This window comes from Heptranchias perlo, unplaced genomic scaffold (assembly GCF_035084215.1).
Source record: "Heptranchias perlo isolate sHepPer1 unplaced genomic scaffold, sHepPer1.hap1 HAP1_SCAFFOLD_56, whole genome shotgun sequence".
Taxonomy (NCBI): domain Eukaryota; kingdom Metazoa; phylum Chordata; class Chondrichthyes; order Hexanchiformes; family Hexanchidae; genus Heptranchias; species Heptranchias perlo.
Window position 1 is genome coordinate 6282558 of NW_027139581.1, and position 27910 is coordinate 6310467.

General features: G+C 45.7%; 1 pseudogene; it reads right to left on the reverse strand.

Moving 5' to 3' along the window:
* The window catches only part of LOC137315800 (zinc finger protein 850-like), a 111103-nt pseudogene that overhangs the window by 14204 nt on the left and 68989 nt on the right, over nucleotides 1-27910 (reverse strand).

A 27910-nucleotide genomic window follows, 5' to 3' on the forward strand; every position in this document is an offset into this window, starting at 1 on the left:
CAGCTTTCCTCCTCACTCCCAACCACACGGCCAATTTATGTATCGTCTGCAAACTTCTTGATCAAGTCCTCCACATTCAAGTGCAAATCATTAATATATACCACAAAAAGCAAGGGACCTGGTACTGAGCCTTGAGGAACCCCACTGGAAACAGCCTTCCAGTTGCAAAAAGATCCGTCAACCATCACCCTTTGCTTCCTGCCACTGAGCCAATTTTGGATCCGACTGGCCACTTTCCCTTTGATCCCAAGGGATTTTACTTTTTTGACCAGTCTGCCATGTGGGACCTTGTCAGAAGACTTGCTAAAATCCATGGATACGACATCAAACGCGTTGCCCTCATCGACCCTCCTCGTTACCTCCTCAAAAGAGTCAATCAAATTAGTCAGACACGACATTCCCTTAACAAATCCATGCTGACTGTCCTTGATTAATCCGTGACTTTCTAAATGACAATTAATATTGTCCCTCAGAATTGTTTGCAATCATTTGCCCACCACCGAGGTGAGGCTGACTGGCCTGTAATTACTCAGTCTATCCCTTTCTCCCTTTTTAAACAATGGTACACTGTATTTAAAAGAAAGCTGATTTATTTGAGACTGATACAGAACATTAAACTCCAACCCAGTGATAGGGGTTATCATCAGAAACCAATCCCAACTGTCAGAATGAACATTGTTCAATCCTGGATGTGATGAACAGCAGAATCCAACCCCTGTGGTAACATGTGAACTCGCTGGTGTGACTGCATGTTGGATGACTGAGTGAATCCCTTCCCACACACAGAGCAGGTGAACGGCCTCTCCCCAGTGTGAACTCGCTGGTGAATCAGCAGGGCGGCTGGCTGAATTAATCCCTTCCCACACTCTGCGCAGGTGAACGGCCTCTCCCCAGTGTGAAATCGCTGGTGAATCAGCAGGTGGCATGACTGAGTGAATCCTCTGGCTGGGTTAAGTTCTGTAATGACTGGTTTCTCCTCCTGAAGAGATGAGGTCAGTAACGTTCTGAGAATTGATGATCTTCAGTGGTGGGGACATGGTCGAGGGGGAAGTAGCAGGAGTTGTCTCTCTTTAAGAGCTTTGCAAACTGCCTTGAAGTGAACTGATGAAAAGCGCTGATGTAATATTGCTGATGATTTGTCTTTATATTTTTGTTATGTTGATTTTTAGCCTGCGTGTTTAGTAGGTAAGTATGATTCTCTAACACCCCCTGACTCGTCTCCATTTCTCTTCGTTTATAGACGATCCCTGACGCATGATTTCTCCTTCATTTACGGAAGCTGCCTGCTCCAACATGATTTCTCCATCATTTAAAGACGCTCCCTGACCCATCATGATTGCTCCTTCGATACAAATGCTCCTTGACACATTGTTATTTTTCTTTCATTTACAGACGCTGCCTGATGCATCATGATTTCACCTTCAATTGCAGACACTCCCAGATCATCACCATTTCTCCTTTATTTACAGACACTCCCTGACCCCATCACTTTTTCTCCTTCATTTGCAGACGCTCCTTCATGGTCACCGTTTCTCATCGTTTACAGACGCTCCCTGACAGTCCTGCAGTTTGGCGCATGCGCGGGGCCCACGGCCCGCTTGCTGCGTTTCCGCTTGAACCGACGGGTCACTAACGGGGGAAAGGGGGATAATGGAGGGGGGGTAACGGAGGGGGGATAATGGAGGGGGGATAATGCCACCTGTTTTCTCTCGGGTCCTGGGCCCTACACTCGGTGTTTCTGGGCCCTGCGATCCCAGCCCTTTATTAACCCGCTCTCTCCAGCTCTTTCCCCTCCGCCTCTCCCTCAGTCGCCATCCGCCCGCAGCGCATGCTCAGCTCACACTGCCCGGGTGATTGACGGGAGCTCCCGACCAATAGGAAGATCGGGGGCGGGGCTGGAGGACCGAGCGGGTCCGGGTCCTCCAACCAATGGGAGTGAGTGAGGGGCGGGACTTGCGGCACCGAGTGGGCGGGTCTGAGCCCGGATCTCCCTCATTGGCTGAAACTCTGCAACATTTTTGAACCTGATTGAAATCAAACTCCAGGAGAAAACTGGCCCTTTCTGTTGTGGCTTCAAACAAATGGATCAATTCAGGACAGAGAGGGGGGAGTAATGGGTGAATAACACAGTGTAGTTAATAAATAAAAATAAAAAGAACACAATGTCGTGAGTGCAAACAGGTGGGAAAACATTCATCAGGCTTTTTGAAGGGACAGTCACATGCATCAGGCTTTTTAAAAAGACGGTAACATTCATCAGGCTTTTTAAAGGGACAGTAACATGCATCAGGCTTTTTAAAAAGACGGTAACATTCATCAGGCTTTTTAAAGGGACAGTAACATGCATCAGGCTTTTTAAAAAGACGGTAACATTCATCAGGCTTTTTAAAGGGACAGTGACAGTCAACTGGCTTTTTAAAAGCACGGTAATGTTTCTCATGGCTTTTTAAAAGGGGCAGTAACGTTCATCCGGCTTTTTAAAGAGACAGTACGCTGAATACAAAACACATCTGTAAACCAGAATGAAAGAGACAGGATCATCCCCCTTCTCCTTCTTTATTCCAATGATCTTCCCTCCATCATAAGGTCAGAAGTGGGGATGTTCGCTGATGATTGCACAGTGTTCAGTTCCATTCGCAACCCCTCAGATAAATGAAGCAATCCGAGCCCGCATGCAGCAAGACCTGGACAATATCCAGGTTTGGGTTGATAAGGGGCAAGTCATATTCGCGCCAGACATGTGCCAGACAATCACAATCTCGAACAAGAGAGAGTCTAACCACCTCCCCTTCACATTCAACGGCATTACCATCGCCGAATCCCCCACCATCAACATCCTGGGGGAAACCATTGACCAGAAACTTAACTGGACCAGCCACATAAATACTAACAACCAGCCCGAACCACTAACCCCAATCCTCAATCCTGACCATCAGCCAGAATCACTAACCCCAATCCTCAATCCTGACCACAAGTTAGAGTGATGGAGCACGGAGTAGCAGCTATCGACGGAGTCTGGTTTCGACAGAGTCTATAATTGGGAATTTGGTGAGTGAGGGGATTCAGTGCAGTAAGGGGTGAGGTGCATTTGATTAGTCAGCGGAGAGGGGCGTGCCGAGAGCGGAGAGGAGCGTACCGACAGCGGAGAGGAGCGGACCGAGGATGGAGAGGAGCGGACCGAGAGCGAAGGGAGCAGACCGAGAGCAGAGAGGGGCGGACCGAGAGCAGAGAGGAGCGTGCCGAGCGCAGAGAGGAGCGTGCCGAGAGGGGAGAGGAGCGGACCGAGAGCGGACCGAGAGGGGAGAGGAGCGGACCGAGAGCGGAGTGGAGCGGACCGAGAACGGAGAGAAGCGGACCGAGAGCAGAGAGGAGCGGACCGAGAGCAGAGAGGAGCGGACCGAGAGCGGAGAGGAGCGGACCGAGAGCGGAGAGGAGCGGACCCAGAGCGGAGAGGAGCGGACCGAGAGCGGAGAGGAGCGGACCGAGAGCGGAGAGGAGCGGACCGAGAGCGGAGAGGAGCGGACCGAGAGCGGAGAGGAGCGGATCGATAGCGGGGAGGAGCGGACCGAGAGCAGAGAGGAGCGGATCGAGAGCCGAGAGGAGCGGACCGAGAGCGGAGAGGAGCGGACCGTGAGCGGAGAGAAGCGGATCAAGTGCGGAGAGGAGCGGAGAGGAGCGGATCAAAAGCGGAGAGGGGCGGACCGAGATCGGAGAGGAGAGCGGAGCGGAGCGGACCAAGAGCGAGTCACAGCAACAACAAAACCAAACTGCAGTGTGATGTCCCAGGTAAGACAGGTCGGTGGTTGGTGGTGAGTATCTCTGATGTTTTCTTCTTTCGTAGGACTGTGGGCTCAGTAACTTACAGCATAAAACTGCATTTAAAAAAAATAAACTTAATTTAATAAATTAAACAAGGCCAGTACTTGGTTCAACCTAAAAATAATTTGATGGGCAGTGTAGTAATCAATTAAATAAATAAAATAGTTATGACAGGGCAGGAGATGTGTTGCAGCTGCAATATGTTGGAGCTACTGGACAGTTTTGTCCAGGGCGACTACATCTGCGGTCAGTATCTGCAGCTCGAGGATCTTCGGCTCCGAGTTGAGGAGCTGGAGTCTGAGATGCAGACATTGCGATGCATCAGGGATGGAGAACGTTACCTGGACACTTTGATCCAGGAGGCAGTCACGCCCCTTAGTCTTAATACTGTAGAATTGGCACGTGGTCAGGGACAGGAGGGTGTGACTGCGAGTGAGCCGGGTACGGGGATCCAGGAGGTAGCATTGCAGGAGCCTCAGCCTCTGCTTGTCCAGTAGATACGAGGTTCTTGCAGGACGAGTGCAGGGACTGGAGGGAGGATGAGCAAACTGGCCACGGCACCGTGGTTCAGGGGACAATTCAAGTGAAGGAGTAAAATGGAATGTGGTTGTAGTAGCCGACAGTGTAGTTAGAGGGATAGACACTGTTCTCTGCAGCCAAGAGCGAGAGTCCCGAAGGCTGTGTTGCCTACCCGGTGCCAGGGTTAAGGACATCTCCTCAGGGCTGGAGAGAAACTTGGAGTGGGAGGGGGCGGATCCAGTTGTCGTGGTCCACGTCGGTACCAACGACATAGGTAGGACTAAGAAAGAGGTTCTGCTGAGGGAATTTGAGCAGCGAGGGACCAAATTAAAAAGCAGAACCATAGAGGTGATAATCTCCGGTTTATGACCTGAGCCACGAGCAAATTGGCACAGGGTAAATCAGATCAGAGAGATGAATGCGTGGCTCAATGATTGATGTGGGAGAACTCACTGGAACTCACTGTCTGAAAGGGTTGTGGAGGCAGGAACCCTCACAACATTCAAGAAGCATTTGGATGAGCACTTGAAATGCCATAGCATACAAGGCTACGAAACAAATGCTGGAATATGGTATTAGAGTAGACAGGGCTGATGGCCGGCGCGGACACGATGGGCCGAAGGGCCTCTATCCGTGCTGTATAACTCTATGACTCTATGACTCTAAGTGGGTTTCGATTCATGGGGCACTGTCACCAGTACTGGGGAAAGAGGGAGCTGTTCCGTTGGGATGGTCTTCACCTGAACCATGCTGGGACCAGTGTTCTGGCAAACCGAATAATTAGGGCGGTTGAAGGGATTCGCAAAATTTTGCATGTTCCCCCCACCCCGAAGATTTATTGGAGTTATTAAAGAAACCCTGGTGTGACTGTTTTAAAAAATCCAAGGTCTCTCAAAATGGCTGCAGTCAGACACATGGCCGAGAACCGGCAGATTTGAAATTGCATTCTCAACAACTCGGCAGGCTTCGTGTTTCAGACAGGTTTCTTTAAACAATGCAGCTGCATTCTAGCCCTGAGGCAAGCTATCAACATGGCCGGCCAACACATCAAAATTCGAGCATGACGTGATTGCAGGACAAAAGGTGAACCATCAAGGTACATTCGGAACAATGGTAAAGCAGTTATGGAACTCAGAAATACAGGAATTGGCCATTAATGTAAATGGGCCAGAGATGGTGTCCTTTGTCTTACGTTTCGTGCTTAAATCAAACAATGAAGGAAGCTGATGAGGTATGAAAAAAAACCTGTTGCCAAGAGGGTATAACTGGGGCTGCCCAGTATCTCTCTCTTTCTCTTTCTCTTCGTCTCCTGGCTCGGGGTCCTGCTGTCTGCTAGCAACTAAGAAGGAAGGCCATTCAGTAAACCTCGCAATTACATGTCGACGGCAACAGCAGAGCATCAGAGGCCAGGCCTTTTCATCTGTTTTCACCAGTGAGCATTAATTTTCTGGCCGCCACAAGACAACCTAGCATAAGTATAAGGGTGGGGGTTAAAGGGGATATTGCTAAACTTGTGATTTTAGAATTTTCCCTCGATGTGTCCGTTTCTTCCAACCCGTTTAACGTAAAACTGTATTACATCCATTGCAATTTCTTTTCATCTTCTGTATTATACTATTTACTTTGTAGTTTTAGTTTTCTTATTAATAAACATTGGTTTTCCTTGTACCAATCCACTGGTCTGTTTGTCTGTCTTTGTTACCACTCGATAAGTCCTCAGCTCAGAATCAGGAAGTGTAAGCGATTCGCAACCGCACTGCGGGCAGGGCAGCTCAGGGAAACATAACTGGCTGACCTATTATAAGCCCGAGAAACAGTAAAAAAGAAACCCCTTACACGGTAGAGAAGGCTTTAAGCTAAATAGACGGGCGGAGAACGCAGGTGGGGCGAAGTTTAGAATGATAAAGAGAAAAGACAAGGAAGTATTACAGGAAAGTGATGGGGGTAATGATAAACAGAGTGTGTCAGGAAGGGACAGAGCGTACAAACATAAGAGTGCAGCAGCAAATGGGACCGGGGTAGGAAAGAATGGTAAAAAGACAAAATTAAAGGTTCTTTATCTGAATGCGAGCAGCATTCGTAATCAGATCGATGAATTGACGGCACAAATAGAAACAAATGGGTATGATCTCGTGGCCGTTACAGTGACGTGGTTGCAAGGTGACCAAGTTTGGGAGCTCAATATTCAGGGTTATTTAACATTTCGGAAGGATCGGAAAAAAGATAAAGGTGGTGGGGTAGCTCTGTTAATAAAGGATGAAATTGGTATAATAGTGAGAAATGATCTTGGCTCAGAAGATCAAGATGTCGAATCAATTTGGGTGGAGGTAAGAAATAGCAAGGGAAAGAAATCACTGGTGGGAGTAATATATAGGCCCCTAACAGTAGCTACACTGTAGGGCAAAATATAAATCAGAAAAGAAGGGGGGCTTGTAAAAAAAGGTAATGCAATAATCATGAGCGATTTTAACATTCACTTAGATTGGACAAAACATATTGGAAAAAAAATAGCCCTGAGGAGGAGCTCGTAGAGTGTATTATGGACTGTTTCTTAGATCAATACGTCGAGGAACCAACCAGGGAACAGGCCATTTTGGATCTGGTAATGGGTAACGATACAGGATTAATTAATGATCTGAAAGTAAAGGAACCCTTGGGAAGCAGTGATCATAACATGACAGAATTTCACATCCAGTTTGAGAGCGAGGATCTTGGGTCTGAAACTACTGTATTAAACTTAAATAAGGGCAATTACAAAGGAATGAGGGCGGAACTGACTGAAGTCGACTGGGTGAACAGATTAGATGGTATGATGGTGCATAAGCAGTGGCAAACATTGAAAGAGGTATTTTATAACTCGCAACAACATATGTCCCTGTGCGAGGAAAGACTCCACAAAAAGAATGAACCAACCATGGCTAACTAAGGAAGTAAAGGTTGGTATCAGGATGAAAGAAAAAGCATACAACATGGCAAAGATTACTGATAAGCATAAAGACTGGGAAAGATTTAAAAACCAGCAAAGGATGACGAAAATAATAATACAGAGGGAGAAAATAAATGATGAGAATAAACTAGCAAGAAATATAAAAACTGACAGTAAAAGCTTCTGCAAGTAAAAAAAAAGGAAGAGGGCAGCGAAAGTAAACATTGGTTCCTTGGAGGATGAGACTGGGAGAATAATAATGGAAAACAAGGAAATGGCACAGAAATTGAACATTTATTTTGTATCAGTCTTCACAATAGAAGACACTAATAACCGACCAATAATAATAGAAAATCAAGGGGCAAAGGGGAGGGAGGAACCTCAAACAATCACTATCACTGGAGAAAAAGTGCGAGGTAAACGAATGGGTCTAAATGCTGACAAGTCCCCTGGACCTGATGGCTTTCATCCGAGTGTCTGAAAGGAAGTGGATACAGAGATCGTGGATGAATTGTTTGTAATCTTCCAGAATTCACTAGATTCTGGCAAGGTCCCAACGGATTGGAAAACCGCAAACGTAACACCCCTATTCAAGAAGGGAGTGAGACAGAAAGCAGGTAACGACAGACCAGTTAGCCTAACATCTGTTTTTGGGAAAATGCTAGAATCCATTATTAAGGAAGTAGTAGCAGGACATTTGGAGAATCATAATACAGTCAAGGAGAGTCAACACGGTCTTATGAAGGGGAAGTCATGTGTGACAAATTTATTGGAGTTCTTTGAGGAAGTAACGGGCAGAGTAGATAAAGGGGAACCAATGGATGCAGTATATTTGGATTTCCAAAAAGCATTAGATAAGGTGCCACAAAAAAGGTTACTGCACAAGATAAGAGCTCATGGTGTTGGTGGTAATATACTGGCATGGATAGAAGATTGGCTAATTAACAGAAAACAAAGAGTCGGGATAAAAGGGTCATTTTCAAAATGGCAATCTGTAACTAGTGGGGTGCCGCAGGGATCAGTGCTGGGGCCTCAACTATTTACAATATCTATCAATGACTTGGATGAAGGAACAGAGTGTCTTGTGTCCAAATTTGCTGATGATACAAAGATAGGTGGAAAAGCAAGTTGGGATGAGGACACAACGTGTCAGCCAAGGGATATTGACGGGTTAAGTGAATGGGCAAAAATTAGGCAGATTGAATATAAGGTGGGAAAATGTGAATTCATCCACTTTGGGAGGAAAAATAAAAAAAACATAATATTATTTGAATGGAGAAATACGACAAATTGCTGCATACAGAGGGATCTGGGTGTCCTCGTACATTAAACACAATAAGTCAACATACAGGTGCAGCAAGTAATCCGGAAGGCAAATGGAATATTGGCCTTTATTTCGAGTGGGATGGAGTATAAAAGCAGGGAAGTCATTCGACAACCTCACAGGGTGCTGGAGAGACCAGACCTGGGGCACAGCGTACAGTTCTGGTGCCCTTATTTAAGGAAGGACATACCTGCATTTGAGGCAGTTCAGAGAAGGTTCACTAGGTTGATTCCGGGCATGTAAGGGTTGCCTTTTGAGGAAAGATTGAACAGGTTGGGTCCACACTCATTGAAGATTGGAAGAATGAGAGGAGATCTTATTGGAACAGACAAGATTCTGAGGGACTCAATAGGGTCGATGCTGAGAGGATGTTACCCCTCATGGGGGAATCTAAAACTGGGGCGCATCGTCCCAGAATAAGGGTTCGCCCGTTTAAGATGGAAATGAGGAGGAATTTCTTCTCCCAGAGGGTCTTGAATCTTTGGAATTCTTTACCTCAAAAAGCTGTGGAGGCTGAGTCATTGAATACATTCAAGGCTGAGTTAGACAATTTTTTGATCAGCCAGGGAGTCAAAGGATATGGGGAAAGGGCGGGAAAGTGGAGTTAAGGGAAAAATCCGATCACCATGATCTCATTGAATGGCGGAGCAGGCTCGAGGGGCCGAATGGCCTACTCCTGCTCCTGTCTCATATGATCTTATCACCACTTTATGTCCTACACATCACCACTTAATACCCTGTCCATCAACAATTTCTCCCCTGTACATCACCACTTTAAAGCCGGTACATCATCACTTTATACCCGGTACATCACCACTTTGTACCCTGTACATCACCACATTATACCGGATACATCACCACTTTATACCCTGTACATCACCACTTTATACCATGTACATCACCACTTTATACCGGATACATCACCACTTTATACCCTGTACATCACCACTTTCTCCCCTGTACATCACCACTTTATACCCTGTACATCACCAATTTCTCCCCTGCACATGACCACTTTATACCCTGCACATCACCAATTTCTCCCCTGTACATGACCACTTTATACCCGGTACATCACCAATTTCTCCCCTCCACATGACCAATTTATACCCTGTCCATCACCAATTTCTCCCCTGTACATCACCACTTTATACCCTGTACATCACCACTTTATACTCTGTACATCACCTCTTTATACCCTGTATATCACCACTTTATACCCTGTATATCACCACTTTATACCCTGTACATCACCACTTTATACCGTGAACATCACCACTTTATACCCTCTACATCACCACTTTATACCCTCTACATAACCACTTTATACCCTGTCCATCAGCAATTTCTCCCCTGTACATCACCACTTTATACCCGGTACATCACCACTTTATACCGAGTCCATCACCACTTTCTCCCCTGTACATCACCACTTTATACCCTGTCCATCACCGCTTTATACCCTCTACATCACCACTTTATACCCTGTACATCACGAATTTATACCCTGTACATCACCACTTTATACCGTGTACATCACCACTTTATACTCTGTATATCACCACTTTACACCATGTACATCACCACTTTATACCCTGTACATCACCACTTTATACCGTGTCCATCACCACTTTCTCCCCTGTACATCACCACTTTATACCCTGTACATCTCCACTTGATACCCTGTCCATCACCACTTAATACCCTGTACATCACCACTTTATACCCTGTACATCACTACTTTATACCCTGTACATCACCACTTTATACCCTGTACATCACGACATTATACTCTGTACATCACCACTTTATACCCTGTACATCAGCACTTTATACCCTGTACATCACCATTTTATACCCGGTACATCACCACTTTATTCCCTGTATATCAACGCATTGTTCAAATAGTTTTCAATTCAGTAGAGATGAAGCAGGAAATCATAAAATCATTCGTCTGTCATCAATTGTGGGGGAGTTGGTGGAATCTGTTATTAGGGACAGAGTGACTGAGCATCTGGAGAAAATGGAGCTGATCAGAGAGAGCAGCATGGATTTGTAAAGGTTAAGTCATGTCGAATGAACCCGTCGTTAAATTTTTTGAGGAGGTCATTAATGTGGTCGGCAATGGCGTGTCTCTGGATGTTATTTATATGGACTTTCAGAAGACGTTCGATAAGGTTCCACATAAGAGTCTGTTAATAAAATCGAGAGTGCATGGGATTGGAGGCAATCTATTGGCTTGGACAGGGAATTGGTTCGGAGTTAGGAGACAGGGAGTAGGTTTAATGAGTCTGTACTCCAATCAGCAGGATGTGACTAGTGGTGTCCCCAGTGAACTGTACTGGGACCGCGGCTTTTCACTGTATTTATAAATGACTTGGATGAAGGAATACACAGCCGTATATCTTAGTTTACTGACGACATCAAGTTCGGTAGCACAATAAATATTGTCGATGGGAGCAGATAGTTGCAAAGGGACATTGATAGATTAAGTGAATGGGCAAAACTGTGACAGATGGAGTTCAAAGGGGGAAAGTGTGAGGTCATCCGCTTTGGTCCCAAGACAGATAGATCAGGGTATTTTCGAAATGGCGAAAATCTGGGAACTGTGGAAGTGCCGCGAGATTTAGGGGTCCAAGTACAGAAATCATTAAATGCTGATGGACAGGTACAAAAACTAATTGAAAAGACGAATGGAACGTTGGGCCTGATCACAAAAGGCTGGAATACAAAAGGGTGGAAGTTATGTTCCAGTTGTACAGAGCTCTGGTCAGACCCCAGCTGGAGACTGCGTTCAGTTCTGGGCACCGCATCTCAGGAAGGATATTTGGCCTCGGAGGGGGTGCAGCGCAGATTCACCAGATTGTTATCGGGGTTAAACGGTTAAATGATGAGGACAGGTTGCATAGACTAGGCTTGTATTCCCTTGAATATAGAAGATTAAGGGGTGATCTAATTGATGTTTAAGATGATTAAAGGATTTGATAGGGGAGATGGAGAGAAACTATTTCTTCTGGTGGGCTAGTCCATGACAAGGGAGCATAATCTTAAAATGAGAGGTTCAGGGGTGATGTCAGGAAGCATTTCTTCACACAAAGGGAGTGGAAATCTGGAACCCTCTCCCCCAAAAGCTGTTGATGCCGGGGTTCAATGGAAAATTACAAAACTGAGATTGATAGATTTTTGTTGGCCGAGGGTATTCAGGGTTACAAAACCAAGGGGGTAAATTGAGTTAAGGTACAGATCAGCCATGATCTAATTGAATGGAGGAATAGGCTCGAGGGGCTGAATGGCCTCCTCCTGTTCCTCTGTTCCTAAAGAGAAGTGAAATGGTAATTAAAAGATGATTCTCTGGTCCTCACACCATGGGCTGCATGTGTGCCTCGCCCCGCCCGCTTTGGTTAAACACATGAAACAAGAGCCTGGCGGACGGGAGCTTCATACACCCACCCCAGGCCGCACCAGAGGACTTAACGGGGCTAAAAACCAGCAGGAATCAAGCGGGACTGAACTCCGCGGACTTCCCCACATCTACCGTTCCTGTTAGTCACTGAATCAGGGCGGTGAAAGATGAAAACCGGCCTCACTGTCTTTGTATCACAGAGATAAGAAGATTGGGCAGAAAACCAGACCAACACCTTGTGATGATGGAAAGTCTTCTCATTATTTAATGAATTTAACAATTCCAGTCAAGGGATATTTCACCACATTCTTCAACTCCTCTCTGAATTTAGTCTGGGTCACGGCATAAATACACGTGTTGGTGCAGCAACTCAGGAGCTGGAGCATAAATCCCAGTTCTTGTAAAAATTCAGGTAGATACACAGGAATAAAGTCTAACAGATACAATCGGTTGCATACAAAATACAACAGAAACACCGCCCATAACAGGATAAAATTCGCCGATATCACAAACAGTAAAATGATGGATTTCCTTCTCTTCTCCATCTCTGGGTCACTGGGACTCTCCCCACTGCTGTGGGCCCGGAGTCTCCTGCGGACTCTGCTCGACACTAAAATGTGTCTGACGGTTAAAGCATTGAGCAGCAGAATCAGAACAAATGGAACAAATGGGGTTACAATAAAATGAAGGAATTCAATTATTGTCCACACCTGCGAGTAAATAACATAATCTGATACAAAACAAAACCTGGGAGAATTACCAATCCAATATTCACCTCCAAGCATGAAGTACCAGAAAGTGTTCTTCACACAGAACAGCACACTCACTGTTCCCAGAATCACAGCCGCCGTTTTCTCGGTGCAATATTTTGTTTTCAGCTTCTGGCAACAAATGGCCACAAATCGATCAAAGGTGAAAGTGACAGTGAACCAGACAGAACAGTCTGTGGCTGCGTAAAGCAGAACGGCGTGAATATTACACACTTTAAAGGCCCACATGAACTGAAACTGAGCCGAATAAAGAATGGGAATCTGTCTTAATAGCAGATCAATGATAACGACCAGTAGATCCGCCGCTGCCATGGACACCAGGTAACGGGTGACACATTTGGAGAGACCGCACCTTCCTCGAGAGAGAATCACAATCGTCACTATGTTCACTGCAAGGAAGAGAAAAACAGGGAATTCTGCTTCAGACTGAGAGCAAAAGCAGCAGCCTGGTCGAATTCAGGGTGAAATCTTGAGCGTTATTATTGAATCCAGGGACAGAATCTAATTACGAGTGGATTTGAGGTCGAAGATCAGCCATGATCTTCTTGAATGGCGGAGCAGGCTCGAGGGGCCGGATGGTCAACTCCTGCCCCTATTTCTTATGTTCTTATGTACTTTCCTTGTAAAATAACTTTCTGCTGCGGAGAGGGTTTGTTGTTAAGGACCGCCCCGGTGTAGAAGGAAACCAAAACCACCAGCAGGCCCCAGCTCCAATCCAGGGCCTGTCGTTGGTCTGCAGTTGGAAATTACAATGGCCTCAGTGACCTTGTGTTCGGAGATGAAGTAGAACGCCTACTGGACCGGGAGCCAATGTTGGTCAGCAAGCACAGGGGTGATGGGTGAACGGGACTTTGGTGCGAGTTCGGATACAGGCAGAAGAGTTTTGGATGTGCTCCAGTTTATGGAGGGTGGTGGGTGGAAGGCCAGTCAGAAGAGCTTTGGAATAGTCGAGTCTGGAGGTAACAAAACCATGGATCAGGATTTCAGCGGAAGATGGGCTGAGGCTGCGGCAGAGACAGGCGATGTTCGGGAGGTGGAAGTCCGTGATCTTGGTGATGGAGAGAATATGGGGTCAGAAGCTCAGCTCAGGGTCAAATAGAACGCCTACTGGTCCGGTTCAGCCTCAGACTGTGACCAGGGAGGGAGATGGAATCAATAGCGAGGGAACGGAATATGTGATAGGGGCCGAAGACATTGGCTTCAGTCTTCGCAATGTTTAAATGGCCGAAATTTCTGCTGATCCAGGACTGGACGTCGGACAAGCAGTCTGACAAATCAGAGGCAGTGAAGGGGCCGGGAGAGGCGGTGCTGAGGTACTGCTGGGTGTGAGTGTACACGTGGAATCTGACAGTGTGCTATCGGAGGATGTCGCCGAGGGGAAGCTTGCAGATGTGAAATAGGAGGATTGTTCGTTGGGGGACACCAGAGATAACGGTGCGGGAGCGGGAAGATATGCCGATCGAGGAGATTCCCTGAAGAAGCCTGGATGGATAGGAATGGAACCAGGCGAGGGCAGTCCCACCCTGTTGGACAACGGACGAGAGGCGTTTGAGATGTATGGTGTGGTCACCCGTGTCAAAGGATGAAGAGGGATAGTTTACCACGGTCAGTCACATAGGATGTGATCTGTGACTTTGATTCGGCCCGATTCCGCGCTGTTGCAGGGGCGGGAATCTGATTGGAGAGGTTACTGGTGCAGTTTCAGGCAAGGAAGGCATATATTTGGGAGGTGACAACAAGTTTCAGGAGAGGAAAGGGAGGTTGGAGATGGGGGCGGTAATTTGCAAGGACAGAGGGGTCATGGATGGTTTTTTTGAGGATGGGGTGATGACGGCAGATTTGAAAAGGAAGGTGACAGAATCAGACAAGAGAGAACCGGGAAGGAAAGGGTTAACTTTGCCCCTTTAGATATTACATTTGGACATTGTAAGTTTAAACTGCAAAGGCAGCAATGTGCAGAAACTTCGAGAAGCTTCGGTTTTCAACAACAACTGAAAAGAATGAAAGCAGCGATGTGCAGAAGCATCGAGAAGCTTCGAACAGGCTTTTGGTTCTCAAAACAACTGACAAGAAGCTCAACAGATAACAACTTGGAAAAACAATGCTGAGAGAGTTAGAAATCCTTGGGAAAGACAATTCAAGTTACTTACACCTGGTTTCACACTGGGAAGAGACTGTTGGAGCTTTCACACGGTGATTTCACACGGTGATTTCACACGGTGATTTCACTCGGTGGTTTCACACGGTGGTTTCACTCGGTGATTTCACTCGGTGGTTTCACACGGTGGTTTCACACGGTGGAAAGGCTGCACCTTGGGTAACATGGTTTTGATTGGCCCAGCAAACCGTCCATCATTAATGCAACAGTGTGTGAGTGGCTAAAATGGGACTTCTCTTATCTTTTACTCACACCCCAAATGGCAAAATTATATAAAGATGGGACATCGTGGCAGATTCTTTAATGCAGTTGGAGGAACCTTAAGAAGCTTCGCCTGGAGGAAAGACGTCCAACAACAAAAGAAGAAAACTTCAAGAGAGAGAGAGCTGATCGCTCTTCTGCCTTGATGCTGAACTCCTTGGTTTTAAGGTTGGATGTATTGTTTGATTTGTTTGATGCTTGTGAGAATTATGTACATCATTAAATAATGACTTTGATTAAAGAACCTACAACATACATCTTTGACTGACTATCGTCCAGGCCCGAAAATCGTTTACAATATCAGCCAGCATGGGGATCAGGAAGGGCAGTTGGGTGGTCAGCAGTTCAGTGGGAAAAGGGCCGAGGGAGCAGCAGATTGGTTTCATGGTCTAGATGAGCTCGGAGAGGGCATGAGGGGAGATAGAAGAGAAACTAGAGAAAGATGTGGATTCAGGGCTAGGGCTGGGCGGCGGGGACCTTCGGGAAGTTTGGCTCTGTGGACGAGGGGAAGGGAGAGAAGCGGCAAAGGCAGTTGAATGAATGGTCTCAATCTTAGTGACAAAGAAATCCATGAGCTCCTCGCACTTGAAGGAAGTGAGGGTGGAGGGGGCAGAGGAGAGGGGTTTAAGAAGACGGTTTGTAATGAAGAGAAGCCGGGGGTCATGTTCGCATTCCAGGGTAATCCTTGAATAGTGAGGAGTTTTCACAGAGGAGAGCAGGTTCCGATAGTGCTTGATGAGGTCCAGCGAGATCTGGCGATTAATGGCTTATCCAGATGTGCGCCATAACTGTTCAAATCTGCGTCCCTTGGACTTTAAGGAGCAACGATGGAAGTCGTGCCAAAAAAACGAACAGGGTGAGAGAGAGTAAAGGGTTTACTGGGGTCAAGGGTATCAAAGGTGGAGGTGAGGGTGAGATTGAGCAGATCAGTAGCTGCAGAAGTATCGTGACCAATGGAGGGTCAAAGATGAAAAAGTTGGGAATTTCAAAGTGATTTGAAGGAATGGGATCAAATCAAAACCAAAGGAAATAAATCAATTCAAACATAACTGAATAAATAACAACAACAATTTGCATTTATATAGCGCCTTTAACATAGTGAAACATCACAATGCGCTTAGAATCATAGAATCATAGAAGTTACAACATGGAAACAGGCCCTTCGGCCCAACATGTCCATGTCGCCCAGTTTATACCACTAAGCTAGTCCCAATTGCCTGCACTTGGCCCATATCCCTCGATACCCATCTTCCCCATGTAACTGTCCAAATGCTTTTTAAAAGACAAAATTGTACCCGCCTCTACTACTGCCTCTGGCAGCTCGTTCCAGACACTCACCACCCTTTGAGTGAAAAAATTGCCCCTCTGGATCCTTTTGTATCTCTCCCCTCTCACCTTAAATCTGTGCCCCCTCGTTGTAGACTCCCCTACCTTTGGGAAAAGATTTTGACTATCGACCTTATCTATGCCCCTCATTATTTTATAGACTTCTATAAGATCACCCCTTAACCTCCTACTCTCCAGGGAATAAAGTCCCAGTCTGTCTAACCTCTCCCTGTAAGTCAAACCATCAAGTCCCGGTAGCATCCTAGTAAATCTTTTCTGCACTCTTTCTAGTTTAATAATATCCTTTCTATAATAGGGTGACCAGAACTGTACACAGTACTCCAAGTGTGGCCTCACCAATGCCCTGTACAACTTCAACAAGACATCCCAACTCCTGCATTCAATGTTCTGACCAATGAAACCAAGCATGCTGAATGCCTTCTTCACCACCCTATCCACCTGTGACTCCACTTTCAAGGAGCTATGAATCTGTACTCCCAGATCTCTTTGTTCTATAACTCTCCCCAACGCCCTACCATTAACGGAGTAGGTCCTGGCCCGATTCGATCTACCAAAATGCATCACCTCACATTTATCTAAATTAAACTCCATCTGCCATTCATCGGCCCACTGGCCCAATTTATCAAGATCCCGTTGCAATCCTAGATAACCTTCTTCACTGTCCACAATGCCACCAATCTTGGTGTCATCTGCAAACTTACTAACCATGCCTCCTAAATTCTCATCCAAATCATTAATATAAATAACAAATAACAGCGGACCCAGCACCGATCCCTGAGGCACACCGCTGGACACAGGCATCCAGTTTGAAAAACAACCCTCGACAACCACCCTCTGTCTTCTGTCGTCAAGCCAATTTTGTATCCAATTGGCTACCTCACCTTGGATCCCATGAGATTTAACCTTATGTAACAACCTACCATGCGGTACCTTGTCAAATGCTTTGCTGAAGTCCATGTAGACCACGTCTACTGCACAGCCCTCATCTATCTTCTTGGTTACCCCTTCAAAAAACTCAATCAAATTCGTGAGACATGATTTTCCTCTCACAAAACCATGCTGACTGTTCCTAATTAGTCCCTGCCTCTCCAAATGCCTGTAGATTCTGTCCCTCAGAATACCCTCTAACAACTTACCCACTACAGATGTCAGGCTCACTGGTCTGTAGTTCCCAGGCTTTTCCCTGCCGCCCTTCTTAAACAAAGGCACAACATTTGCTACCCTCCAATCTTCAGGCACCTCACCTGTAGCGGTGGATGATTCAAATATCTCTGCTAGGGGACCCGCAATTTCCTCCCTAACCTCCCATAACGTCCTGGGATACATTTCATCAGGTCCCGGAGATTTATCTACCTTGATGCGCGTTAAGACTTCCAGCACCTCCCTCTCTGTAATATGTACACTCCTCAAGACATCACTATTTATTTCCCCAAGTTCCCTAACATCCATGCCTTTCTCAACCGTAAATACCGATGTGAAATATTCATTCAGGATCTCACCCATCTCTTGTGGTTCCGCACATAGATGACCTTGTTGATCCTTAAGAGGCCCTACTCTTAAGGATCAACAAGGTCACCAGCAGATGTTAGATAGTCCATGTGGACCTCACTGAGATCTCCTGTAATGTGGCCCACGGGAACTGGACTAAATCAAAACAGTGGAAATAAATCTACTCAAACATAACTGAATAAACAATTTACAGGAAAATGTATTATAGTTTAAAGCCTGTCCTGACCATCCACCACCAATGACCATAAGGCAGAGCGAGAGACGGTTGAAAGTAAGACAGCTGCCTGGAGCTGAATCATGATTGGATATTGTCCAATATTTCAGAGTGTATTGGTGATCTGACTGTCAGCGCTGGTTTCCACAGATCAGTGTCATTAACTATAACCAGCAGACCTTAAAACTCCTGTTACCTATGAACACATATTTCTGATCCGATACTAGGGTTCAGTGCAGAGAGCAGAGGGCAAACTGTTCAATAAAGAGAATCCTCCACCAATCTTCCTTGTTCACAGCCAACATTCACATTAGTAGTTGAATCCTATAAAAGTGACTATCAGTTGAAGAAAGTAATGAAAAGTAATGAAAAGGACAGACTGTTCATTGGACTGGGAGCAAGGAATCGGCAACTGTTCACATGTTACATGAAGGAAACAAGGCGCATTACCAGACACTGAACAAGAGGATTACACTGAATACAATTGATCACGGGGTCTAAAGAATAAGGACAGTAAATATAGCTCATCGTGGTTTACAGAATTAATTGCTGAAATAATGACTTACCAGGAACACCAACAGCAGCGAGGAGCGGATAGTAAATTCTTTGTGCATCATGGAGTGCCCACAGAATCCGAAGCTCAGTTGGAACATACCAGAACATTCTTTCATTATCTGTGAAATCCAATGATCACTGTTTGACCTGGAGGCAAAGCTGCATCAAACACTCTGATGTGACGCCTTGAAAACAGTCCCTATTTATATCTTGGGGGAACTCTCCAGTGAGACAATCAAACGACACACTGACTGGCATTAATGACAGTCACTGAACAAACAGGTTAGATTAATCCCTTAACACCATCACTCTATATTGTCAATTATAGGTAAACAAGTATTTTACTGACATGAAGTGATGGTACGGATAATTCGAAATATTACTTCAAAAAAATCGTGAAGGAAGAAAATATGAATCCCGCAGTCTTACAGTACTGATGTGAAGAGAGAGCAGCTTCACTGACATGGTTCAGATTATTTCTGTGATAAGAATTCTACCTGCAATTTTAAAATTTTTCAATTCAGTTTCTGGGTTGGACTTAACAAAAGTGCGAAAGACAAAAAGGATGGATAGAAGCAGATCAAGTAATGGTCAGTAAGGATATTTTGGGGCTGATAATAAAATGGTCAGTAAGGATACATAGGGGATGATATTACAATGGTCAGAAAGAATATAGGGGACTGATAATACAACGGTTGGTATGAATACATTAGGGCTGATAATACAATGGTCAGTAAGGATACATGGGGGCTGATAATACAATGGCCAGTAAAGACATACGGGGGCTGATAATGCAATGGTCAGTCAGGATAAATGGGGCTGATAAATACAATGGACGGTACCGATAAATGAGCGATGACAATACAATGGTCATTAAGGATACACGGGGTCTTATAATACAATTGTGAGTATGGATACAGGGGGATGATAATACAATGGTCAGTTTGTATAAATGGGTCTGATTTTCCAATGGTCAGAAAGGACGCAGGTGGATGATTATGCAATGGTCTTCAAGGATACATGGCTCTGATAATATAATGGTGAGTAAGGATACAAGAGGATGACAATACAATGGTAACTAAGGATACTGAAGGATGATAATACAATGGTCAGTAAGGATACATGGGGGCTGATAATGCAATGGCCAGTAAGGATACATGGGGCAGGTAATTCAATGGCCATTAAGGATATATGGGGCTGATAATACAATGATCAGGAAGGATATCTGTGGTTGATAAAGCAACGGTCAGTAAGGATACATGGGGCAGGTAATTCAATGGTCATTAAGGATAGATGGGGCTCATAATACAATGATCAGGAAGGATATCTGGGGTTGATAATACAACGGTCAGTAAGGATACATGGGGGTGATAATGCAATGGTCAGTAAGGATTGGTGGGGCTGAAAATATAATGGTCAGTAAGGATACATGGGGTCCGATAAAACAATCTACATTAAGGATATATGGAGCTAATCATACAATGGCCAATGTTGATACATGGGGCTGATAATGCAATGGTCATTAAGTTCAAATGGGGCTGATAATACAATGGTCAGCAATGCTACATCGGGGCTGATAATACAGTGACCGGTAGGATACCTGGGGACTGAAAATACAACGGTCTGTGTGGGTTCACGGGTGCTGATAATACAATGCAAAATAAGGGTACGTGGTGTCATAGGAACATAGGAACAGGAGTAGGCCATTCAGCCCCTCGTGCCTGCTCCGCCATTTGAAAAGATCATGGCTGATCTGTGATCTAACTCCATATATCTGCTTTTGGCCCATATCCCTTAATACATTTGGTTGCCAAAAAGCTATCAATCTCACATTTAAATTTGCCTGATAAGATAATGGTCAATAAGGGTAAATGGTGCTGATGATACAATGGTAAGTACGGATAAATGGGGGCTGATAATTCAGTGATCACTATGGATACATTGGTGCTGATAATACACTTGTCAGTAAGGATATATGGGGTCTGATAATCAAGTGGTCAGGACGGATACACGTGGGCTGTTAATACAATGGTCAGTAAGGATATATGAGGTGTGATAATACAATGGTCAGGACGGATACACGTGGGCTGATAATACAATGGTCAGTAAGGATATATGAGGTCTGATAATACAATGGTCGGTAAGGACACACGGCGGCTGATAAAACAATGAGTAAAAGGGCTGTCAAAGGAAGCGTGGGATGATTTGGAACAAAAAAGGAGATCTTCTTGTGGAGGCAGTGGTCATGGCTGAGGTACTAAATGAATCCTTTGCATCAGTCTTCAAGAGAGAAGAGGATGCTGCCACTGTCGCAGATAAGGAGGAGGTAGTAGCGATATCAGATAGGGCAAAAATAGGTAAAGAGGAGGTACTTGAAAGGTTGGCAGCTCTCAAAATAGAAATATCACCCGATCCGAACCAAATCCATCCGATGTGACTGAGGGAAGTAAGGATAGAAATTGCAGAGGCTCTGGCCACAATCTTCCAATCCTACTGAGATACGGGGCAATGCCAGATTATTGGAGGAACGCAATTGCTATACCCATGTTAATAAAGGGGCGAGTGATAAACCCGGCAATTACAGGCCAATCAGCCTAATGTCAGTGGTGGGGAAACTTTTAGAGACATTAATCCTGGACAAAATTAATTTGCAGTTGGAAAAGAATAGGCTAAAAAGTGAATGTCAGCACGCATTTGTCAACGGAACATCGCGTTTGACTAACTTGATTGAGTTATTTGATGAAGTAATGGAGAGGGTTGATAAGGGCAGTGTGGTAGATGTTGTGTATACGGACTTTCAAAAGACTTTTCATGAAGTACCACTTAATGGACAAAATTGAAGCATATGGGATTAAAGGGACAGTGGCAATGTGGATACAATATTGGCTTCGGGTCAGAAAGCAGAGAGTAGTGGTGAACGGTTGTTTTACAGACCGGAGGGAAGCATACAGTGGTGTTCCCCAGGGGTTGGTGTTAGGACCATTGCTCCATGAGATCTACATTAAATGGACTGGACTTGGGTACACAGGGTATAATTTCAAAGACTACAGATGATACGTAACTCTGGAATGCAATAAGCAATGTGGAGGATAGTAACAGACTTCAGGAGGACATGGACAGACTGATAAAATGGGCAGACACATTGCAGATGAAATTTAATGCAGAGAATGTGAAGTGATCCATTTTGTTAGGAAGAATGAGGAGAGGTAATATAATCTAAATGGTACAATTTTAAAGGGGGTAGAGGAACAGAGAGACCTGGGGGATTATGTACACAAATCTTTGACGATGGCAGGACAAGTTGAGAAGGCTGTTGAAAAAGCATATCGGATCCTGGGCTTTATTAACAGAGGCATAGAGTACAAAAGCAAAGAAGTTAAGCTGAACATTTATAAAACACTGGTTTGGCCTCAGCTGGATAATTGTGTTCAATTCTGTGCACCACACAGGAGGAAGGATATGAAGGCCTTAGAGAGGGTGCAGAAGAGATTTACTAAAATGGTACCAGGGATGAGGGACTTCAGTTATGTGGAAAGACTGGAGAAGCCGGGATTATTCGACTTAGAGCCTAGAAGGTTAAGTGGAGATTTGATAGAGGTGTTCAAAATCATGAACACTTTTGATAGAGTAAATAAGGAGAAACTGTTTCCATTGGCAGATGAGTCGGTAACGAGAGGGTACAGATTTGAGGTGATTGGCAAAAGAGCCAGAGGCGACATGAAGAAACATTGTTTCAATGCCGATATTTGTCATAATGTGGAATGCACGGCCTGAAAGGATGCTGAAAGCAGATTGAATAGTAACTCTCAAAAGTGAATTGGATAAATACTGGAAAAGAAAAAAAATGACAGGCTCGAGGGGCTGAATGGCCTCCTCGTGTTCCTATGTTCCGAAGCTAACTGCACTTACCCATGAAGCCTGTAACAGCCATATTATCATTGTTTAATGCTAAAACCCATATAGAACCACAGTTATGTTCCAACAATGGAAACTTATTTTAACCCTGGTGAATGGTTTTCCTCTTGAACGAACGATTGTCTTTGAAATGGGACACACACTGACCGCCCATTATTCTCCCATCATTGGTCACCGCCCACCAGCCGCCCTCTGTGTCCATGAAGATGAGTCTGACGGACAGATTAATCCCATTTTAAATGAGCTTCCTCCAAATTTACCAGGAATACAAGTGTCTGCCGCCTTCCACAAAGAGGCGCGAGGCATTGTCTGTGACTCCGTGCAGTAGCCTCGATGAGAAGTTCAAACCAATGGGAAGTAAGTCTAAAACTGCAGATATATCCTTGTGACTGTGGTGCCTGGATTTATGTCCCATTCACCAATAACCTGGGGTATAGTAAAGATACATTGATCACCTATTCCTCTATTACCCGGACATTCTTGAGGCTAAGATCCTGCCCAGGTTTGGCTGCTCCCTGGGGAGCTCCTTTGCTCTGCAACTCAATCCTTGACCATCCGTTGCCATCCTTTGCCCTTTCTCCCCCAATCTCCTCTCTTCCACTGTTTAAGTTCCTCTGGCTCCAATAGTGGATGCATTTTAGCCCGAACTACAAGTTCAAGCTACAAGTTCAAAGTTACCTGGGCCCACTGCCCATCTCCCGACCACGCCTGCTCTTTGTTTTCATCAGTGAGCGCTGGATCTTTGCTCAAATTTGGATTCCAAATTCCTGGACTTCTCGGCCATCAAGACGACGCTTCGCCACTGGACGACACTGCAAGACTCAGCTGCTGTGACTCTGATCTGCGATTCAGTTGCTTGAGTTTTCAGGTAACTTTGTCCAGCCCACAGCCCAACCTCCACCACTGCTGTTATCTGCTGAGCTGATGACTGTCCTATTTGTCCGACTGTTTTTTCAGTTTTATTTTACTGAAGTGAGAATTCCTGGCCACAATTCACTCTCCTGGGCCGTGGTCCATCTCTCTGCCGCTTCTGGATCTTCCAGTGACCTTCAACTTCGCCACCGTCTTTCTGCCCCTCGAACGATTCTGCACACATCCGGGCTCTTCATTCTCACGGAAATGCCTCCAGAAGTGCCTTCTCTGATACTTCAAATAGCTTCTTGATTCTCTTTCCCTCCGCTGCTGTCTCCGAACCAGGACATCAGTTCGTTGATGCTCTCAGCTGACTCCACCCTATCTACGTCATCTTTATCCCACCACGGGACTTCTAAATGTAACTTTGTTCTCCCTCCTATTGTCTCCTCTATTCCCTGTTTATTGCCAGGACATTTCTATCCCAATCTTGCTATGTAACCGAGCCTATGTAACCTGAGTTTCCCTGTGTCCATTCACGTGTGTGTTTTTGCGGCCGCTCCAGAACCGAGCCCATCGCATCTATTTCCCCTTTTTTCTTCTTTTCTCTTTACCCCTCCGAGGCCCCTCCCTCCTGTCGTCATGCCTCCTTTCATTTCTGCCCTCTCGGGTACTCTGCCCCCCAATCCCTATCCCAACCCTTCAGCACTCCTCCACCTTCCTACTCTCCTACCGCCATCCCAGGCTTGACTCCCTCTTAGATAGCCCCACAGCTTCCTTCTGTGCCTCTCTTGACATCCTCTGAAGGGCCCATCGAGACACTGGTCGCGACCTCCTTATGAGCAGCAACCCCAACTGCCACTTCCTACTCTCTCACCGACCTTCCAACCCAACGTATCCGCTGCGGGCTAACCTTCCTGTCCCACTCACCCCTCCCAGCGCTGACACTGTCGATTCTCCCAGCGGATCAGCTATAACCGCCCCTCTCCGCTTCTCCCTCCAGAATGTCCGTTCACTTGTGATCAAAGCCCTTGCCATTCATGATCTCACTGTGGATGATTGCATCGATATCATGGCCTTGACAGAAACCTGGCTGACGGGTGATGACACCTTCCACCTTAATTATGCCTGACGCCTGGTTATATCTATCACTTGACCCGCCCAGACCGCCGCGGTGGCGGTGTGCATCTTATCACCAAATTACACCAATGTCTGAACCCCGACTCCTCTGGAACCTTCTCCTCCTTTGAGCATCTCACGTTGTTCCGCTCCACTCACCTCTCCTATAAAATCCTCGTTCTCTACCACCACCCAAATCCCACGCCACGTTTCTCACCGAGATATCTTCACTGCTTCCCTCCCTCAACCTCTGCACCGAGCGACTTCTCATCCTCGGTGATTTCAATCTCCATCTCAACTCATCATTGGGGGTGTTGTGGGACGTCAGCAGCAGCAGCAGAATTGCATCCCAGCACAATCTGTAACCTCATGGCGCGGCATATTCCTCACTCGTATGAGGCCATTCGGCCCCTCGAGCCTGCTCTGTCATTTGATAAGATCATGGCTGATCTGATTGTGACCTCAACCTTATTTTCCCGTCCACCTACTATAACATTTGACTCCTTTGTTCATCACGATTCTATCCAACTCAGCTTTAAAAATATTCAATGACCCTGCCTCCCCCGTTCTCTGGGGAAGGGAGCTCCACAGACTCACGACCCTCTGAGAGAAAAAAATTCTCCTCATCTCTGTCTAAAATGGGAGACCCCTGGTTTTTAAACTGTGGCCCTCGTCTCTCCAGTCTCTCCCACAAGGGGAAACATCCTCTCAGCAGCTGCCCATTCTAGGCCCCTCATGATCTTATATGTTTCAATAAGATCACCTCTCAGTCTTCTAAACTCCAGTGTATACCAGCCCAACGTGTCCAACCTATCCTCATAAGTTAACCCCCTCAATCCAGGAATCAGTCGAGTGAACCTCCTCTGAACCGCCTCCCAAGTAATTATGTCCTTTCTTAAATAAGGAGAACAAAACTGCACACAGTATTCTAGATGTCGTCTCACCAATGCCTGTACAACTGTAGCAAAATATCTCCACTTTTATATTCCATTCCCCTTGCAATAAATGACAACATTCCATTTGCCTTCCGAATCACTTGCTGTACCTGCATACTAACTTTTTGTGATTCATGTACTAGGACACCCAGATCCCTCTGTACCTCAGAGTTCGGCAATCACTCTTTATTTAAGTAATGTACTGCTTTTCTATTCCTCTTGCCAAAGTGGACAAGTTCACATTTTCCCACATTATACACCATCTGCCAATTTTTTGCCCACTCAACCTATTTAACCTATTTATATCCCTTTGTAGACACCTTATGTCCCCTTCACAACTTACTTTCCTATCGACCTTTGTGTCATAAGCAAATTTAGCAACTACACATTCGGTCCCTTCAACAAAGTCATTGATATAGATTGTAAATATTTGAGACCCAAGCACTGATCCCTGTGGCACTCGACTTCCTACAACTTGTTAAGCTGAAAATGACCTATTTATGCCTATTCTCTGTTTCCTGTTAGCTAACCAATCCTTTACCATACGGTCGCTCTCCCTGCATTTAAATTCCCCATTCATATTCATAGCCACCACCTCGACCTTGCCATCTCACGTGACCTCTCTACTCCTATCGTGTCAATCGCGGATACGGACATTTCTGACCACGAAGTTGTATCCCTCTCCAACCGTATCACCACACCCCCTCCCAACTGCACTTCTTTCTGTGTTCGTCCCTGGAACAAACTCTCCACCAAATCACTTATAAAGGCAATTTCATTTTCAGAACTGTCTAGCCTTTGCCCCTCCATTCAGCACGATATTTCTGTAGCTACTGATATGCTCAATCACAACCTCACCTCCACCTTTCTTGCCCGTATCCCCATTAAAACCATTATTCTCTCTCACCCGGGTCGCTCCCCCTGGTACGGCCCCTGTCTCCGCTCCCTTAAGTCCAGGGGACGCAGACTGGAAAGTTTATGCTGGACAATTGGTTTAGCCATTCATCGCCAGATCTGGCTGGACCACATAAAGCACTATCGGGTCCTGATCTCCTCTGCCAAAACTGCTCACTTTTCCAGGATCACCATTGGTGGCCGTGCCTTCAGCTGCCGAGGCTCCAAGTTCTGGAATTTCCTCTCTAAATCTCTCCGCCTCTCGACCTCTCTCGCCTCCTTTAGGATGATGCGAACAAACTACCTCTTTGACCAAACGTTTGGTCACCTGTCCTAATATCTCCTTATGTTGCTCGGTGTCAAAGTTTGTTTGATGATCGCTCCTGTGAAGCATCTTGGGACGTTTTACTACATTAAAGGCGCCATTTAATTGCAAGTTGTTGTTGATGTCGAATATATGCGGGTATTATAGAGTGGCAGCAGCATTAAATAACGGTAAATTATTGGGGTTAAGAATCTCCACTGGTGCTGCTCACAAGTGAGCTAGAGAACACCCTGGTTAATCTCGTTCCAATATGTAAACTGGCCCACTGATGTACCGCGAGTGAACCAGTCCGACTGTATTTTTATTAAAGACTGGTCGACCTCTCGTTGCATTGCTTGTCAGGGGTGATCGGGTGAAGAGGGATTAGATGGCAGAGGATAATGGCACAAGGAGTGCTAACCTCGTTCAACCCTAATTTTAAATTCCCATGATGTGGAGATGCCGGTGATGGACTGGGGTTGACAATTGTAAACAATTTTACAACACCAAGTTATAGTCCAACGATTTTATTTGAAATCTACAAACTTTCGGAGGCTTCATCCTTCCTCAGGTAAATGTCAGGAACTCCTCGAAGCCTACGCATTTATAAATCACAGAACAATACATGGTGATTACAGAGAGACTTTGGAACTGCCCGTTGCCAAGGCAATCACCGTGTTCAGACAGAGAGGTGTTACCGACAGAACCCCCGAATATACATTCAACAAAAAAAACAAACAGGAAAAAAAAACAGAGAGAGGCAGAAACAACCGGAAGGCACAGAAAGCCAGCAAATGACCCGTTATATTAAAAACAGATAGATATTGTTCGCTGGTGGGCTTACGTGTCGCGTAACATGAACCCAAGATCCCGGTTGAGGCCGTCCTCATGGGTGCGGAACTTGGCTATCAATTTCTGCTCGACGATTTTGCGTTGTCGTGTGCCTCGAAGGCCGCCTTGGAGTACGCTTACCCGAAGGTCGGGGGCTGAATGTCCCTGACTGCTGAAGTGTTCCCCGACTGGGAGCGAACCCTCCTGTCTGGCGATTGTTGCGCGGTGTCCGTTCATCCGTTGTCGCAGTGTCTG